At 28.5% G+C, this 14,756-nt stretch overlaps 1 protein-coding gene and 1 long non-coding RNA gene across 2 annotated transcripts in view; one reads left to right on the top strand and one right to left on the bottom strand.

Annotated features, from left to right (window-relative positions):
- Positions 1-10,574: 10,574 nt before the first annotated feature.
- LOC149893474 (uncharacterized) lies at positions 10,575-12,224 on the bottom strand. Its single transcript, XR_016449623.1, has 2 exons — positions 11,850-12,224; positions 10,575-11,009 (listed from the first exon to the last, which is right to left on the bottom strand). It is a non-coding gene; the product is annotated as an uncharacterized LOC149893474 (long non-coding RNA).
- Positions 12,225-13,578: 1,354 nt separating this feature from the next.
- Positions 13,579-14,756, top strand: part of LOC149893473 (uncharacterized) — an 8,753-nt gene continuing 7,575 nt past the window's right edge. Inside the window, exon 1 of the mRNA XM_090072572.1 lies at positions 13,579-13,818. The gene's annotated coding sequence lies outside the window, so the exon portion shown is untranslated. The remainder of the gene's footprint in view (positions 13,819-14,756) is intronic.

Raw genomic sequence — 14,756 nt, 5'->3', positions numbered from 1 at the left:
AAGTTATCAAAATTTGTGAACGAAAAATAGGAAGGTGAACCGGGTTTTCAAAATGTTTTGCTGTTTTGATATCTCTTCCGGCAGTGACATAGTCTTTGTAAGGTTTTTTAATGGATCCAGTTGTTCTTAGGGATACTGTTAGATACAGATCTCTGGAACTCATATTGCACCAGCAGCACGGATGCATGCTGGAGTGAAACTTTGATGCAATATTTTTAGTGTGTTTGTACAGTGAGTTTACTAACTTTTTCAAATTTTAAAATAATCTGGTATTTCATTTGACAAGATAAGTTAAAGTACTTTTACAAACTCAAATAAAAACCAAAAGTTGTATTAGAGAGAATATTTAAAAAAAGAAAGTTCAGACTGATTATGTAGGAAGGTTACTGAACTCTATTAGTTCATTAAATTATACTCTTTTTGATGAAACATTGATGGTTATTATCAGAGGTGCACCAACGATTTAATCTTGGTTGGTGGATGGATGGGTGTGGTTTGATAAAAAAATGAATAAAAAAAATAGTTATTTCGGATAAAAATAACACATAACATTGTTAGATTCCATACGTAAAACATAAATATATAATTTATTTAGATTGCAAAAATCTCTCCACTTTTTTCTTCAATATTTTTATTGATGTTAATCCTCTAAAGTTACTGCCAGATTAAATATTTTCTCTAATTCTTAAATACAATTTATAACACAATCAGATTGAATCTACAGCTCAATAAATTTCTAAATAAATGATTCATTTAAACATTGCATGCTGTAAAAATGCAAAGCTGAGTTGTTATTTTGCCATAAGACCACGTTATTTTTAGTGAAATTTTAAATGCAATTTTTTTCTAGCATACTCCTATGTCTGATTTTAAGGTTTACATTTTTGTTAACTACAAGTGGTGCTCTTTCAAAAACCCAAAAAATTTTCTCGGGCCAAGAAGTTAGGGCAAAATACAATTTTGGGGAACAGTGGTCTTAGTTCTAGAAACACGGCAAAACTCAACAAAATATTTGCACGCAATTTGATGCAATATAAATAAAGATAATATAGCGATATAAATAAAGGTGATAAAATTTTTAAAAATTTTATACTTTGGTCTATATTTGTTGTTTTTTTTATATTGTATTTGTTTTTCCGGCGCTCCCTCCTCGTAACCCACTATTCTTTACATCCCCGTCTTTAAGACTAAAGACAAGACTTCTCTATGCGAGAAGCTTATCATAACAAAAATCAATATTTTTGTATTGTCTACCACTGTTCAAATTTAAATTATTAACTACGTTTTATAATCAATTTTTTAGGGTAAATTTTTTCTTACAACATGAATAAAATACAAGAAAAAAATTCGTGTGCTAATAAGAAAAAATCGTTTCAAGCAAATGCAACTGTACTAGGTTTATCGGTTGGTTACAAAAATATATTTAAATTTTTTTTAGATAAACTCGATTAGAGCGTAATTGAAAACAAAAAAAAAACAACCAAAAAAAAAAAAAAAAAAAAAACAACGACGCTTTTATGGCTTTCGTCATTGTGTTTCTTTTCGGTCCGACATTTAGTTTTGGAAAACATGGATGGAACAGGAGACAACGAAAGTCAATCCAAGAAAACTTCAATAAGTTTTATTTCTTCTATATTTCGTAGAACGATGAGTTTTTCAGAGAATACTGCAAGTGAAACTGAGAGTTTAGAAAAGACAAGAAATAGGCAGAGGAGTATTTCTGAATCGGTTGTAGACGATTTTCAAATGGATGATAATGAATCTTCGAAAGATTTCAACGATATTGGAACATCCCGGAGAAGGTCAAATTCATCTGTTGAAGAATGCAATTTATCAAGCAGTGAAAGCAATTTGCGCAACTCGTTTAATCTCTCCAGAATTTTAATGGGTTCTCGAAGTAATCAAACGATTTCTGCAACATCAGTTGAAGCTTCACAATCTTCATCACAAGAAGTATCAGAATTACAAGCAGAGAGCAATAATGATAGAGGCATATCAGTTATTGATAATGATTCTAATGATTCATTGCGGCCGAGTTTGTTGTTGTCAGAAAATGTCTCTCAAAATGATCATATAAACAGTAGATTGTTAGGGGCATTTCTTTCTAGAATTAACAATGTTGCAGCAAGTCTTGTTGATCCTACTGGGAAAGGAGATACAGGACTTGTCTATACAGATGATCCTGTAATGGATAGAATTTTGAAGCGAACTGAGAGTCTTAAAGATAACTGATAAGGTTTTGACTTAAGTATTTCTATATGTAATAATTTTTCATTGTTACTTGTTTGGAATATATAATAAAAGGCTTTGTGTGTAGATATTTTTCTATTTTCATAAGCTTTTAAAAGCATGCAACTGCTTATTTGTACATATTTATATATAATTAGCAAAAAAATAATTACACATTTGTAGAGTTTTTTTAACATTTCAGTGTTGTGATCAAAGCTTCAGCTTCTTAACATTTCAATCATCAAAATTTGTTAACATCTTATTTTCATCTTTACAAGACTTGTGATTTTAATTAAGTGATATAGGAGGTTTCTATTTGAATGACATTTTTATGAGCATTTATTGTCTTAAATTTTAATCCATGGTTTTCATTATATATATGTCATCGGTTGCAAAATGATTAGCTGTATTGATTGTTTATTTCATTGCAAAACAAGGTTTTAACAAGTTTTTGTAGAAATTCTAATTTGTCAGTAATAATAATAAAAAAAAACGTTTTTGAAATTTCTTACAGCAAAATTTTATTGGTATTGTAACCTCAATGACTGTTAGGTTTTTTTTGTAAACTTTGAGTTGCCCATATTTTTGCTGGTTGTTAATTATTACAGCAATTGTTATGAATTTTGATAAATAAAAATGGCTTCATAATAACAATATTAAATTTATTGTACATTTTGAAACTTTTTAAAAGACAAATTAAATTTAAAAATTTAATCAAGTTTTTATGCTATAATGCAATCTTAAACATATGGCAACAGGTATGAAACACATATACAGTAAGGAATTCTTCAATGCAGTTGTAAAGTAGTATAGTAAAATGATTAAGAATATCAACTATATTTGTTGTCACATTAACAATCATACGATCTCTTGAAAGTAAAATCAGTCATGTTAAAAGATTTGTAGAATTGTAGATGTTCTCAGCTTTTCATTTCTTTTTTGTTAGATAATTTGTACAGTCAATGTTTTTATTAACAATTTTCTTATGACAGCTTTCTGTAATTTTAAAAAATTAGATTTTTTTTTTTATATCTTTTGTTTATTTGTTTTTTAAATTCTAATTCTAAAGTTGTGTTCTTTTTTTGACAATTCTTTTGCTGAAATGTTTTGATGAAATAAACATTATTGAGACCAAAAGTTGGAATTGCAGTAAAAGCAGCCTCAATGGTAAAAATGTGGCATTTAAAAAAGATTAAAACCCAATATTAGAATTGACTAGTGCTTTCAAAATATTATAGCATAAGTTCATGTATATAATTGAAGACCACAGTAGAAAAACCAGACATTTCAAATCATAATATTATTTGTTATCCCCCTTTTTTTTCTTCCCATATTAAATATTGATCTGGCTATGCAAAGGAATTGAAAAATCACCTATGTTACCAGTAACGAACAGTTAAAATAATAATAATAATAAATTAGCAAAATGATAAGAATAAGACACTTTCATACTTTAAAATCCATATTTCTCAAAAGTTGCATATATTACTTTTAACATAATACAAAATTTTGTAGTTTCTGACAATAAACAACAACAATTTAAGCTTAAGGTTTTGGAAATTTAAAATTTGTTGCTTCATTCAAAAATTCACGAAAATTCAATGAAAAGTTTTTTAAAATCCTCTTAAAGCTTCTATTCAAGCTGAATGATGCAAAAAGAGTGCCAAAAATGTTTATTTAGTAAATTATGTGAGTTTTGAGTTTTTTTTTTAATGGAACTTACTAAATTTTTTTAATACTTCAAGAAAGTATTGATGATTCGAGTTGATGATTCCTTGAAGATAAAAAGTGGAATCACCGAAACCCTTATATATAAATAAGAAATGCAGATGGTGCATTCTTGATTTATTGCATTTCCAGAAATGTATAACGTGTTGCAAAGCGTTATGCATGAACCAGTTTTTTTAGTGATTAGAACAGGAGCGTTTTAATGGTTTCTTATAAATATTCCCCTTTAATGTGTTGCCATTAAGCATCAGTCTCGGTACGGAAAGTATCGTGTGGTCACTGGATCGGTTATTTTTTGCAATAACGCTACAGAATTGGTATCGTTCTCGGGAGGATGGATTTTTCCGATACCAACTTCAAAGTATCGTTGATGGTAGATGGTGCATACAAGAGTTCCGAGACTGATGTTTAGTTGCAACCAATGTTTTTAATCCACGAAAAGTACTTGTAATGAATGGGTTGCATGTAAGTTATCTATTTTTACAAAATATGTAACTTATTTTTTTAAACTGATAACATTCTATCATCTTTTAATACTCTTTTGGGATGTGTTGTAATCAGTATTGCTTTTTCTTTTGGTCCAGGCGAAATACTCTCAAGGTAACAAGGATTCAATTGAGCCAAGCTGCATACAACATTGATAGAGAAAGACATTTTTGGTACTTTTATTATAGCAGTTGGAAAAACGTAAAATCCAGCACGATAAGTCATAACTCTCACTTGAAAAGAGTTAGAGATCTGAAAGTTTGCACAGGTACATAAGTTGACTTAATTTAATTACCTTAAATGGGCATAGTACTTCCTTATATGTGCAAAATTTGAAAATGCTTATAAATATTCCAAAAAATTATTATATAAACAAAGGGAAAAAAGGGGGAAAAAAAGCAGTATGTAAATCAAAGCTTTCATTATATATATATATATATATATATATATATATATATATATATATATATATATATATATATATATATATATATATATATATATATATATATATATATATATATATATGTGGCTATTTCCACGATGGAAGAGATAAATTAAGTGTTTAAAAATTTCTTTTTTCAAAAGATTTTTTTCTTTAATTGTAGTTTAAACACCTTAAAATTATTGTTAAAATAAATTTTGAGTAGAAAATATTTGAAGCGAGTAAATAAATTTGATGAATGTTAGCAACTGTTTTTTATTTTTATTATTCGAAAAAGTGATTAAAATTTGAGAGCAAGTTAATGCAATATTTTAAACAAAACATATCCATATTTTTGTTTTGAAAAAATATTTGAGATTATATATGTCTTGAGTAAAAAAACTTTTAGTCTTTAAAAATAATTCAAGTGTTTTTTTGTCACATGCACATCTGTAAAAATTAGGTTGCGTCACTGAACTAAAAGCTAAAAAAGTTTAATGATCACAATGAAATTAGGCTTTAAGGCGAGATTTTTTTAGAAATTACATATTTTAATGTAAACTTTTTATCACTATTCAAAAAAATTGTTCAAAAAGCATTACATTAACTTTTAGTTATTGTTTAAAAACTGTTGTGTCACTGAACCCATCAATAATTAGCGTTATAATTCAATAATTATAACTTGATCAGGAAAAAAGTGAAAGATTTTGTCAATGTTCGGTCTAACGGAAGACTTTGTATGATCAGTTGAATCAGAAACTTAAGCTCTGATATAGTGTAAACCGAGCTTTAAAATATACGTAACTTCAATATTAATATCTGACAAAACTATTTGTGAAGAACAAAAGAAAAAAAGTTAAGAGCTATAAGGAAAGAATATATTGATAGAGAAAAATACCAGGAAGGAGGAGAAAGTTATTCTAAAGGATCACTTTAAGTTTTTTTATTTTATCTTGTTAGTTTTCTCTGTTTGTGATATTTCAGACTTAAAACACACGTATCTCAGCTTCTATAAATTGTTTTTTAATGAAATTTTCAGGGTTTGTTCATTTGTATATAAGTTAGTATGTGAACCAGAATCTAAATTATTCTTTGAGTATTTTAGGAAATATGGGATGGTTTTTGTTGAACTTTACCCCTTTTTTAATTTCCCCAAATACGTTGAGCTGCCATTATGGATCTATAAAAAATTGTAAGTTTTTACTTGTAATTGTAAGTTTACACATACTAATTTAATATATATCCTGCATGCAAACCAAATTTCATGCAAAACGAATATACAGATAGCTAGAACTCTTTGTTTTAAGAAGGTAATATTTTAAGCATTTTTTTGCTGATTCAGCGTTAAAAAACGTAAATAATTTTTTTTTTCGTAATACAAATATAACTTCTTTATGTTGAAAAATAAAATAAACTTTTCAACAAATTGTATTTTTTATTTTTTTACTAGACGATCACCTTAAGGTGGTACTAAAGCTATTATTAAAATGTTAAATAATGTATTTAAAAAATTGAAAATTAGAAGTTTTATATGTAAAAAACCAAAATAAACAAATTTTGAAATAATTTGTAAAAAAAAAAAAAAATTTACCTCGCTTACCCAAATCTAAAAACACATAAAAAGAAAAATACGCAGAATGCAATATCTCAAGATAGGGTCATTTATTTGCTCCAAAACTTTACAATAACATAGGTCCCATATTGATATAGGAGTTGTACTAGAATCATCTACTGTATGCGTATAGTTCAAGAGAAAAGGCAACTTTATCATACTGAATCAGCTGCGGGTGCCAGGTGGAGGATATCAGGCATTATTTTATGAACTATTTTGTATTGGAACCTAATCCTAGTATAAATCCTGCATAGGAATATAATGAATATATTCTGAAAATTTCATTGTAATTGCACCTTTAGATCTTGAGATATTTAATTCTGCGTATTTTTCTTTTTATGCGTTTTTAGATTTGGGTGGCGAGGCAAAAAAAATGCAGGCAATGAGAGATCAGGTCAGCAGCAGATTTTGCGTTAGCATTACAAGATTTGAAAATATCTGTAATTCATTTCAGAAAACGACACAAGACGACAAAAAAATTAACTTGGATCAAATCTTTTTAAAATGATTTAAATTCCATCTTTTTGTTCGTCACTGAACTGATAGTTTTTTCTGTAAAAACTTTTTGTGTTTAATTTATATCACAAAATTTTAATTCAAGATTGATTTAGAGTAATAAAAAATTACTTTTGAGTTATAGAAAATTTTTTATTAAAAACACACACACAGATATATATATATATATATATATATATATATATATATATATATATATATATATATATATATATATATATATATATATATATATATATATATATATATATATATATATATATATATATATATATATATATATATATATATAGGGATATGACTTTTTAATTTTTTTTCAAATAAAATGTTTCCTGTATCATAAATCGATGAACTTTTACTTAAAATCATGAAAAAAGGCCCAAATAGCTTTCTGCAACAAAAAAAGGTCACCCCCAAAATAAAAATTTGATTTACCATTTTTATACATTCATTTTTGACCGATGTTTTAATCTTAAGCTTAATTCTCAGCTTAATTCTCAGTGTTGCTAATGTGAGCTCAGTGTTGATAATGTGAATAGTTCTATGAAGTACTCTGCGTGTAACTGAGCTAATAAGGAACTACTGTAGCGAACTAAAGACGCTGTAAGTGTACGAAGTATAAGTAGTTGTAGCATTATCGTTAGGATACGGACTGGATTATCGAACTGTTATCAACATTGACTGGATTATCGAACTATAATTGGATTACTATACAGTTAAAGTATTTTATTAATTAAACGACTTTATTAAACGGATATTTACGCTCAGCTATCCGTAAAGTCGTAACAATATTATATGATGTCTCACAAGAAAAGTCATACCACAGTAACAAAGAACAAGAAGACTTGGACTAAAAATTTGGTGAGATTTCAAGAGTCACACAGAAGAAGAGGAAGCGTGGCTGTAGAAGAACATTCACTCGATGAAAAATCCAGAATACCACTTCAATTGCAGATCGTAGGAAGATACCAGTTTCTCGGAGCATATGTTAAAGGAAGAAAAGAACGAATAGACCAAATTTCTAAGGAAATTACAAAATTGTGGGACAATAAACTGAATTTTCCACATGTGTCTGATCAAGTGATAAGAGCAAAGCTTATGAAGGTGCTGAAGGTCTATGATGAATGTGTCAAGCGTGGAAAATATGATGTTCTCAATGCATTATTTGACATCACGAAAGTGAATGGCCAGTGGTTATCCTCGGAAGATAAACGTCTATACCACCTACAAAAAGAAAGTAAAGGACAGGTGGGGTACTCAACAGGACAAGTGGCAAGTAAAGAAACCATTCACCCTTCCAAGAGAAGGAAAGTCCAGTCTGGAACAGCAATACCTTCCACATCACAAGTCCTGTCTACCACAGACAGTGGTACTGAATCTGAAAACTGCAAAAGTAAGAGTGAAGATGATGAAGACGACGACGGTGATAAAGACGATGATGAGGACACTCAGAAAAAAACTAGAAAGCACTACAAAAGTAAATTTGCTGTAAGTATGGTTACATCAAGTGGAGTTTCCACAAAGAAAGCTGCTAAAATATGCAATGTATTATCACAACAAGGTATTGATATTCCAACTCCAAGTCAATCAGCAATTTACAAGTCCACATTCAAAGAGGCAGGTAAATTAAAAAAAGAAATGATACAACAACTTAAAATGGAACAGTGGTCCTTACACTTTGACGGCAAACGAATAGATGATAAGGAATATCAGGTAGTTGTACTTCAGAATGAAAGAACTGACGTGAAACTTGATGCACTGCGTTTAAAAGATGGCAAAGCTGAAACTGTTGCTGAAAAAATTGCCAAACTTATTGATGAATACAATTTGTTGAATTCAATTAAGATGATCATTACTGATACAACAAACGTCAATACTGGGAAGAGAAATGGAGTTGTTGTGAAGTTGCAACGTATGTTTAAATTAAAGGGTGTCACAATACCACAATTTATCGGTTGTCAGCATCACGTACTAGACAGGATTCTCCGTCTGGTGATGGACGAAGAACTTGGGGGTGATACCAAATCTCCAAACATTGAATACCCATTTGTGTCTGAACTGTTGAATAAGTATGATGAACTGAAGGATAAGTTTGTGAATGGAACTGTAGAAATTCTTGATAAATCAGGGTGGAGAGACGATATGAAGTTTTTGTACCATTTAACAAGAGTGTTTAGGTTCTATGAAGAACAAAGAAACTTCCCTCTGATTCACTTTCAGAACATTCCTAATATGAGCAATGCCAGATGGAACTCAAGAGCCATTCTCGCCATTCTGGCGTTCATTCTTATGCCTGAAGCGAGAAAGAATTTGGAGAAGGTTTGCAGGTTCATTTCATATGAGTGGGCAGAACATTGGTTTAGTAGTCAAAAGTACAATGACAAAGACTTCAAGAATTTATCTGATGTATTGAAGCCTTACAAAAAGGCATTGCAGTCATTCAAAAATCACTGGAAGAAAGAGCCATCCGTCATCGACATACCACGAAGTAATCAGATAGCTGAACGTGCAATCAAGGTGATGCAAGACCTGTATGCTTCCTGCAGAAAGAAAGACAAACTGCAACTTCGATTCATTCTAAGTAATAAGCGCTAGACTCTTTATGAGACGTGAGCATCATGTGACCCCTGTACTAAACACAGTAGGCCTATAGACACAGACAGTTATGTATATTGTTGTACTAGACGCTTTGATACTGTTAATTTTGTAATACATGTATAATTATATATCACATAATGTTTTTTGTTATATCACAGTACATGTTGCATAAATAAATAAAATAACAACAGGAGTATGACTCTTACAACATCTTCAGCCTTTAATATTCATTTACTGTACAAAAGTGTACCTATTGAAAATTCGATTTTTTGGTTTTGGGGTGACCTTTTTTCAAAATATGTCAAAATGAAACATCTATTCGTTCTTTTTACATAAAAGTTCATTGAATTACGATACAGGCCTAGTAGGTTGCAAAAAAGTCATATCCCTAATATATATATATATATATATATATATATATATATATATATATATATATATATATATATATATATATATATATATATATATATATATATATATATATATATATATATATATATATATCGGACAAAGTGGAACATGGTGACTGCTAATTTTTTATAAATTCACAAACTACTCTAAACACTGTAAAGAAACATTTAAGGGAACTCTGTGAAACTCCTTTTTAAAAAGAGTGATAAAAAAATTTAACTTAAGATAAGAATGATAAAAAAAAACACTCTATACAAGAACTATAACATTTTCATCTATTATTTACACACACAAAAAAGAAAATTTTTTACAATAAAAAAAAATATTTGAAAACTTAAGCATAACTACCTCCAAGATTTTGATATCTTACTGTCTTAATTATCATAAAAATGGATGATCATCTCCATGTTTATTACTAATTAAAAGACAAACTCACGCAAGTATTTTGCAAAAAAAAAGGTTACTATTATATGCATGCGCTGAACATCACGGCTGTAAACTAAAACTTAGAAAAACCATTTGCCAGAGGAGGAAATGAAACTGAAAATCTATTCAAGATTTTAAGAATTCATAATGAAATATTTTATTTAAAACAAAAAACACTTTAATTAACAAATATGCTTTCAGTAAAAACATCAGTACAAACGAATCTTGCAGAATACAAGTTTTATCGTATATACGTCATCATATACATTATAGAATTATAGCAAAGTTTGTAGCCCAAAAACTTCTACAGAATAATCATGAGGTAAATTTTACTTTAGTTTTAAAAAGCCAGAAAGGTTTTAGTTACATGAGTAAAAATTTGACTTGTTAATTAACGCTAAAACTCTTGTATAATTTAGCAATAAATTTAATTTTACAGGTAAATTCTAAAATAAAAAAAAACTCAAGAAAATTCTGCATTTAGTTAATGGGCAATTAATCTCATTTGCCTTTTATAGAACAGTACATCTTCTCAGGTCGATCAGTGGCAGTTCTATTTGATTGAAATTCAGTTTCCTACAAAAAGAAATAAACTCAATATCAGTATAAATGTATTAATGAGAATGTGACAAAACACAGTTCATTGCAAGATAACTAATAAAACACAATGAGTTATACAGGTAAAATAAATAATATAACATACATACATAATTATATGTACATATACACAGTTAAAAAATTATAAGATGTACATTAACACTAAGAAACAAAAATACAAAGCTTAAGAATGAAGTTTAGCATAACTAAGTTTGACTTTGAGAACAGATTCTTGGACTTAAAAGTAAAATCTTTTTTTAGGGTGTTTCAAAGTATAGTACAAGAAAGAACACATTGGTATCTAGAGGAATCATTTTCATTATTAATTCTCTGTTTTAGTTGTTACAAGTGACTGATCTTAGGTGATGCCTAAACATTATCCTATTAAAACCATATTTAATAGGATAATGTTGTGGTCAAAATAATTAAAAAACACAAGCCGCTGTCAGCGGCTTGTGGTAGAGAAAGAGTTAAAAAGAATCTTCTATTTCAACTAAAACTTAATAATTTTCTATTTAGTATTTTTAGAACATGATTCAAATAAAACTTATGACTAACATATATAAGTAGGAACTTTAAAATATTCTATATTAAACATTATAATTTATATAAATAGGTTTTGATTGAGCTCTTATAAGTAACAGCTTTTCCTAAACTAGTACCTTGTATGACTCTTTAGTAGAGCTCTAGTTAAATCTACACTTTTTACTCTAAGTAAATACTATTTAACTACAATTATAATTTTTTTAAACTGCAGTTTTTTTGTTTTTTGTTGCTGTTTGTTTTTGCCAAGTTTGTTAAATCTCTAAATAATTTTACCTGTTCTTTACTTTTGTCATCACCCTCAATTTTCTTCTGATTAATCCCATACCAGTACTGATCAATAAAAGGCTGGATAAACTTGTGCCAAAGCCAAATAAATAAGGGCACAAGAATGCATGACACTCAAACCATTTTTTTTTGTGGTACTAATATTAGTAAAGCTGGCACTATAAAAAAATATCTGTTTAAAAATCAACTTTTGAGTTACTAATATTACCAATTAATATTGTATACAAACTTAAAGGTTACACATTGTGTATAAAATTGAAAATAATAATTTAGCATATTTTGAAAAGATGCTTAAATTCTCTTTATACGTATTTTGACAACCAACATATAAGAACGATCGTAAAAATCTTTCAAATTTAAAAAAAGAAATTAAATATTCACGAAACTTATATTATGATGTAATAATAAAAAGCCGTTGCAAGTGACGGAACTTGGTTAAAAATAGAGCTTTTTTTGAAGTTTCAAGCATAACAAAAAATGGTAAATAATGTCTAGAGGAAAACCTTATAAACTTATTTTTAGCCATACAATTAAACTTTTAAAAGGCTTAAGAACATATGCACTTAAAAATACATAAAGCCATGAACGGACATTTTAAATCAGGTCTTACAAAGAAAATTAATTTTTAAGAGGACATCAAAGTTCTGATCTTATAAAGAAAAACATTCTCAAAAGCGTTTTTCTATTTTTGAACCTTACTACCAGTGCCAATTGGACCAGGCCCTACCCTAACGCCGCCACTGCTTACTTCTAAGTACTTCATCTATATTATACCTAAAAGTATTCTTCTTTTTTTTTTTTTTTACCAAGAAGGAGATTTAATTTTTGGTAGAAAAACCTTTGTCCTTCTGTAACATTTTAAACACAAAAAATTATTTTCGTTCTGAATGGACATACAACCCCTAATAAATTTGCTTATCTTTTAATTGGTAAAAGAGTATCAGTTGCAATGACCTCGAAAAGATAGGTGAATTAGGATTTACAAAGAAGAAAGAAACAAGTGGTTTGTCACCAAACTTTTTTTTTCTTTTGACCAAATTTTTGTCTGTTTTATGTAAACACATAACGGCCTTTAACCATTTGGAGTTCTTGGTGTAAACAAAAAATATCGTAAGGTTTTAGTTTTTATTGGTTGCTTGGTTATTGTGGTTGCTGTCCTATTAAAAAACAGTAAAAAAGTTAAAAAAATGAAAAAATAATGTTTTTTTAAAATTTGGTTTAGAACAGATGATGAATACTTTTCCTGAAAAATCACTATGAAGTCTCTAAATTAATTTTCAATGCTAAAAGCGAATTTTCTCATCCCTAGCAACGGCCTTATCAATCGTATTTACAGTTTAGCCCTATTTTAGAAAAGGGTTTTTTGACAAATAACAAGAGTTTGAGGGAGGTAAATTGTATTTTCCTGGCTAGCATTGATTTTTTTTAACAAATTTTTTTTAATTTTTAATATTGTTATTACAATTATAGTTTTTTAAACTTACACCATAAGATATACAAGCGGAAAAAGCAATATTTGAAAAGTAAAAAAAAAGAATTTGTGATGATAGAACATTTATTGCAAACAATACAAATGCACAAAATGCAATTTTTTGTGCATTTGAACTGTTTGTAATAAATGTTCTATAAAAATTTATGATTTATTTTTTTTCCATTTGAGTTATGTTTTTACGTTGTCATTGAAGATTTGAAAATGAGCTTATTGAAGGTCCAGAAAGAATGCGGAAAATCTCTGCATTCATTTTTAAGTCCTTTGAATTTATTATATTTAAAGGAAAACACTCTGATTTAACTATTTTTGAAGCCAAATACATTTTACTCACGTGTTGCTGTCACATGTTTTTATAAAAAGTTATTTGTGGAGGGGAGAGATAAAGTGAGGAGGCTAACAGAGCCACGGTCCCCTCATTATTTGAAGCTTATAAAAAGCACATGTTTTGGCTCTTCACTCTTAAAGGTTGGTTGTTTATCTTTTTGGTTCTTTTCAAACTTCATTTATAAAGTTTAATGCAGAAAGTTCAACAAAAGAGATGAAAGAATTCAACGTAAACGATTCTTTGTTTTCAAATACTAAAAAATTTATAAATTGTCACTAAGTTTACTTTAAAATTGGAGTGTCTAAAAAGAGGCTGAAGATTCAAACTGGCGTTAGTTCCCATCAGAGTTTACTCTCCGCCCCATTTTCTAAATCCACCTCTAAATTGGTCTTTCTTCCCATTTTTAATATGCCTTTGGTGTCACCGGCCAGTGTTATATAAATAGAATTCTTATGTAAAATAGTTCTTCTTTTATGTGTTTTGAGTTTTATTCTGGAGTCTTGGCATTTATTAAGAGAGCTCCGATCATTGAACCTTTTCCTTTTGATGTTTTTAAGTCTCACAATTTAAAAGTCATTAAAGATTTTTTTATTTGCCGCAAAATATCAAAGAATTTTTCTAGTTTTTTTGTTTTTCTAGTCTTTTTTATTTTTTGATTTCTTAAATTTTACAGTTATTACAATTTACAATATCTTAAACTTGTATTCTGATCGACTTAAGATTTATTCTGGGCTTGAAAATAATAGTTCAAACCTATTGGTAACTATTGGTAACCTATATAACAAATAAAATCAGAGGTGTGGAGGTGCTGAACCTGATCGTTTATACGACAACACAATGTCGTCGAACACACACACATATTTATATATATACTGGAATTTTATGCTACCCAGTAGATGCATTGTTGAGAAAATGTCTTTAACTTAGATAAATGAACAAAAGTTAATTTCTTTAGTTTTTTGATTTAAAAAGTAAAAAAATGCCATAAACATTTTTACTGAGTGCAATATGCGATGCAACAAGCGATGTCTATAAAATACGTAAATATTTGATAAGAGGTTAGAAAGTTTTAATAAAA

The sequence above is a fragment of the Hydra viridissima genome, unplaced genomic scaffold (assembly GCF_058129835.1).
Source record: "Hydra viridissima isolate aposymbiotic clone 2 unplaced genomic scaffold, HvirCarnegie_v1 scaffold_1, whole genome shotgun sequence".
Taxonomy (NCBI): Eukaryota; Metazoa; Cnidaria; class Hydrozoa; order Anthoathecata; family Hydridae; genus Hydra; species Hydra viridissima.
The sequence above is the reverse complement of the archived record's forward strand: the minus strand, read 5'-3'. Positions and strand labels throughout refer to the sequence as shown.